The following is a 5,813-nucleotide window of genomic DNA, read 5'->3' as shown; positions in this document are numbered from 1 at the left end:
TTAAGAGCAAATTCTTAAAACCAGACATCACAAAATGCATGTATGTATGTATGACACAGATTAACATAAGGATGTACAAGACGGATACATACAGTACCAGTCAAAAGTTTGGACACCTTCTCAGTGAAGGGTTTTTATTTTGACTATTTTCTACATCTAGAATAATAGTGAAGACATTAACACTATAAAATTACACATAGAATCATGTAGTAACCAAATCTAAATAGATTTTAGATTCTTCAAAGTAGCCACCCATTGCCTTGATGACAGCTTTGCACCCCTTTGGCATTCTCTCAACCAGCTTCACCTAGAATGCTTTTCCAACAATCTTGAAGGAGTTCCCACATATGCTGAGCACTTGTTGGCTGCTTTTCCTTCACTCTGCGGTCCAACTCATCCCAAACTATCTCAATTTGGTTGAGGTCGGGGGATTGTGGAGGCCAGGTCATCTGATGCAGCACTCCATCACTCTCCTTTTTGGTCAAATAGTCCTTACACAGCCTGGAGTTGTGTTTTGGGTCATTGTCCTTTTGAAAAACAAATGATAGTCCCACTAAGCCCAAACAAGATGGGATGGCGTATCGCTGCAGAATGCTGTGGTAGCCATGCTGGTTAGGTGTGTCTTGAATTCTAAATAAATCACTGACAGTGTCACCAGCAAAGCACCACCACACCTCCTCCTCCATGCTTCATGGTGGGAACCACACATGCGGAGATCATCCGTTCACAAAGACACGGCAGGTGGAACCTTGAAACGGAGATGTTGTATCATCACTCCTACCCCTGTTCTGGGCCAATCAGTGATAGAAGGGATTCCTCCTCTGTACAATAAATCAGTCACTCCCATGAATCAATCGATCAAATGTATTTATAAAGCCCTTCTTACATCAGCTGATATCTCAAAGTGCTGTACAGAAACCCAGCCTAAAACCCCAAACAGCAAGCAATGCAGGTGTAGAAGCACGGTGGCTAGGAAAAACTCCCTAGAAAGGCCAAAACCTAGGAAGAAACCTAGAGAGGAACCAGGCTATGAGGGGTGGCTAGGAAAAACTCCCCTAGAAAGGCCAGAACCTAGGAAGAAACCTAGAGAGGAACCAGGCTATGAGGGGTGGCCAGTCCTCTTCTGGCTGTGCCGGGTGGAGATTATAACAGAACATGGTCAAAATGTTCAAATGTTCATAGATGACCAGCATTGTCAAATAATAATAATCACAGTAGTTGTAGAGGGTGCAACAGGTCAGCACCTCAGGAGTAAAGGTTGACTTCCGGGTTTGGAGCGAGTAGTCGTGCTGCACCTGGCGAATCGCATCTCTGCATGTCTGGCAGACATATCAGTGTGGATGACGGATCACCACCTCAAGCTGAACCTCGGCAAGACGGAGCTGCTCTTCCTCCCGGGGAAGGACTGCCCGTTCCATGATCTCGCCATCACGGTTGACAACTCCATTGTGTCCTCCTCCCAGAGTGCTAAGAGACCTTGGCGTGACCCTGGACAACACCCTGTCGTTCTCCACTAACATCAAGGCGGTGACCCGATCCTGTAGGTTCATGCTCTACAACATTCGCAGAGTACGACCCTGCCTTACACAGGAAGCGGCGCAGGTCCTAATCCAGGCACTTGTCATCTCCCGTCTGGATTACTGCAACTCCCTGTTGGCTGGGCTCCCTGCCTGTGCCATTAAACCCCTACAACTCATCCAGAACGCCGCAGCCCGTCTGGTGTTCAACCTTCCCAAGTTCTCTCACGTCACCCCGCTCCTCCGCTCTCTCCCCTGGCTTCCAGTTGAAGCTCGCATCCGCTACAAGACCATGGTGCTTGCCTACGGAGCTGTGAGGGGAACGGCACCTCCGTACCTTCAGGCTCTGATTAGGCCCTACACCCAAACAAGGGCACTCCGTTCATCCACCTCTGGCCTGCTCGCCTCCCTACCTCTGCGGAAGCACAGTTCCCACTCAGCCCAGTCAAAACTGTTCGCTGCTCTGGCACTCCAATGGTGGAACAAGCTCCCTCACGACGCCAGGACAGCGGAGTCAATCACCACCTTCCGGAGACACCTGAAACCCCACCTCTTTAAGGAATACCTGGGATAGGATAAAGTAATCCTTCTAACCCCCCCCCTTAAAATATATAGATGTACTATTGTAAAGTGGTTGTTCCACTGGATATCATAAGGTGAATGCACCAATTTGTAAGTCGCTCTGGATAAGAGCGTCTGCTAAATGACAAATGTAAATGTCAGTTGGCTTTTCATAGCCGATCATTCAGAGTATCTCTATCGCTCCTGCTGTCTCTAGAGAGTTGAAAACAGCAGGTCTGGGACAGGTAGCACGTCCGGTGAACAGGTCAGGGTTCCATAGCCGCAGGCAGAACAGTTGAAACTGGAGCAGCAGCACGGCCAGGTGGACTGGGGACAGCAAGGAGTCATCATGCCAGGTATTCCTGAGGTGTGGTCCTAGGGCTCAGGTCCTCCGAGAGAGAGAAAGAAAGAGAGAAAGAGAGAATTAGAGAGAGCATACTTAAATTCACACAGGACACCGAATAAGACAGGAGAAATACTCCAGATATAACAGACTGACCCTAGCCCCCCGACACATAAACTACTGCAGCATAAATACTGGAGGCTGAGACAGGAGGGATCAGAAGACACTGTGGCCCCATCTGATAATACCCCCGGACAGGGCCAAACAGGCAGGATAAAACCCCACCCACTTTGCCAAACCACCAAGTTGGTTATTTAAATCACATTTTATTTTGTCACATGCGCTGAATACGACAGTAAAATGCTTACTTACAAGCCCTTAATCAACAATGCAGTTAAGAAAAATACCTACAAAAATAAGAAATAAAAGTAACAAATACTTAAAGAGCAGCAATAAAATAACAATAGCGAAGCTATACATTGGCTATATAGAGACAATTTGCTCTGTTCTGTGAAGGGAGTAGTACACAGCGTTGTACAAGATCTTCAGTTTCTTGGCAATTTCTCGCATGGAATAGCCTTCATTTCTCAGAACAAGAATAGACTGACGAGTTTCAGAAGAAAGTTTTCTGTTTCTGGCCATGTGGAGCCTGTAATCGAACCCACAGATGCTGATGCTCCAGATACTCAACTAGTCTAAGAAGGCCAGTTTTATTGCTTCTTTAATCAGAACAACAGTTTTTAGCTGTGCTAACATCAATTGCAAAAGGGTTTTCTAAGGATAAATTAGCCTTTTAAAATGATAAACTTGGATTAGCTAACACAACGTGCCATTGGAACACAGGAGTGATGGTTGCTGATAATGGGCCTCTGTACGCCTATGTAGATATTCCATTAAAAATCAGCCATTTCCAGCTACAGTAGTCATTTACAACATTAACAATGTCTACACTGTATTTCTGATCAATTTGATGTTATTTTAATGGACAAAAAATTTGCTTTTCTTTCAAAAACAAGGTATTTTCTAAGTGAACCCAAACTTTTGAACGGTAGTGTACAGTGGGGGAAAAAGTATTTGATCCCCTGCTGATTTTGTACGTTTGCCCACTGACAAAGGAATTATCAATCTATAATTTTAATGGTAGGTTTATTTGAACAGTGAGAGACAGAATAACAACAAAAATATCCAGAAAAATGCATGTCAAAAATGTTATAAATTGATTTGCATTTTAATGAGGGTAATAAGTATTTGACCCCCTCTCAATCAGAAAGATTTCTGGCTCCCAGGTGTCTTTTATGCAGGTAACGAGCTGAGATTAGGAGCACACTTAAAGGGAGTGCTCCTAACCGCAGCTTGTTACCTGTATAAAAGACACCTGTCCACAGAAGCAATCAATCAATCAGATTCCAAACTCTCCACCATGGCCAAGACCAAAGAGCTCTCCAAGGATGTCAGGGACAAGATTGTAGACCTACACAAGGCTGGAATGGGCTACAAGACCATCGCCAAGCAGCTTGGTGAGAAGGTGACAACAGTTGGTGCGATTATTCACAAATGGAAGAAACACAAAAGAACTGTCAATCTCCCTCGGCCTGGGGCTCCATGCAAGATCTCACCTCGTGGAGTTGCAATAATCATGAGAACGGTGAGGAATCAGCCCAGAACTACACGGGAGGATCTTGTCAATGATCTCAAGGCAGCTGGGACCAAAGTCACCAAGAAAACAATTGGTAACACACTACGCCGTGAAGGACTGAAATCCTGCAGTGCCCGCAAGGTCCCCCTGCTCAAGAAAGCACATATACATGCCCATCTGAAGTTTGCCAATGAACATCTGAATGATTCAGAGGACAACTGGTGAAAGTGTTGTGGTCAGATGAGACCAAAATGGAGCTTTTTGGCATCAACTCAACTTGCCGTGTTTGGAGGAGGAGGAATGCTGCCTATGACCCCAAGAACACCATCCCCACCGTTAAACATGGAGGTGGAAACATTATGCTTTGGCGGTGTTTTTCTGCTAAGGGGACAGGACAACTTCACCGCATCAAAGGGACGATGGACGGGGCCATGTACCATCAAATCTTGGGTGAGAACCTCCTTCCCTCAGCCAGGGTATTGAAAATGGGTCGTGGATGGGTATTCCAGCATGACAATGACCCAAAACACATGGCCAAGGCAACAAAGGAGTGGCTCAAGAAGAAGCACATTAACGTCCTGGGGTGGCCTAGCCAGTCTCCAGACCTTAATCCCATAGAAAATCTGTGGAGGGAGCTGAAGGTTCGAGTTGCTAAACGTCAGCCTCGAAACCTTAATGACTTGGAGAAGATCTGCAAAGAGGAGTGGAACAAAATTCCTCCTGAGATGTGTGCAAACCTGGTGGCCAACTACAAGAAACATCTGACCTCTGTGATTGCCAACAAGGGTTTTGCCACCAAGTACTAAGTCATGTTTGCAGAGGGGTCAAATACTTATTTCCCTCATTAAAATGCAAATCAATTTATAACATTTTTCACGTGTTTTTCTGGATTTTATTTTGTTATTCTGTCTCTCACTGTTCAAATAAACCTACCATTAAAATGATAGACAGATCATTTCTTTGTCAGTGGGCAAACGTACAAAATCAGCAGGGGATCAAATACTTTTTCCCCCTCACTGTATATATAATTCCCGACTTTCCAGTTGCCTTGAACTCACTGAAGTCAGTTTTCGCAGTTCTGAGGTAACAGTTGTTTTGAACGGGGCACAAATCAAATCACGCTTCAATGACAGCATGGCCAATGTTGAATGTTTATCATTTTAAACGTGGAAAAGAGCACCTTAATCCCAGATTTGGGACCACACAGCCACTCCACTGAGTAGCAGGCTAGTGATTGCTTTGCAATGCTTGCAGTCAGCCACTGTCACTGATTCCTTCCAAACCAATCATTGTTGAATTTGGGATTTCCAACTTGTGTGATGTTTGCACCGATACGTTAAATCTAGAATTTCTCATTTGACAAGGACTTGCCAGTATATTGTCAACTTGATTCATGATGATGACTGCTAGCTAAGATTTTGAAAGTATGATGTTGACATGATCAGTCCAAAGCTACTGTACATATAACGCGATTTGACGTCATTTTATCTGTGGCCAATGACCTTGAGCCTTCTTGGATGGGCACTTCTAATGTAACGCTATGGCAGCACCCAAGGGGATAGAATTGTCTTTCTCTACCCTTAGACTTGGCGGTGACGTAGTGTCCCCATGAGTGACTGAACACTGAGCCAATAACGACGCAACGCTCTGTATTTGCTGCTGGCTTGCCCCACCACCACCACCACAGAAAGGCTGATCTAGGCTGAAACACCTGCATTTTGGAGCTGCTTTACTCAAGAAAACACAAAAGACCATG

This window comes from Salmo salar, chromosome ssa11 (assembly GCF_905237065.1).
Source record: "Salmo salar chromosome ssa11, Ssal_v3.1, whole genome shotgun sequence".
Classification (NCBI taxonomy): Eukaryota; Metazoa; Chordata; class Actinopteri; order Salmoniformes; family Salmonidae; genus Salmo; species Salmo salar.
This window is presented reverse-complemented; position numbering follows the sequence as displayed.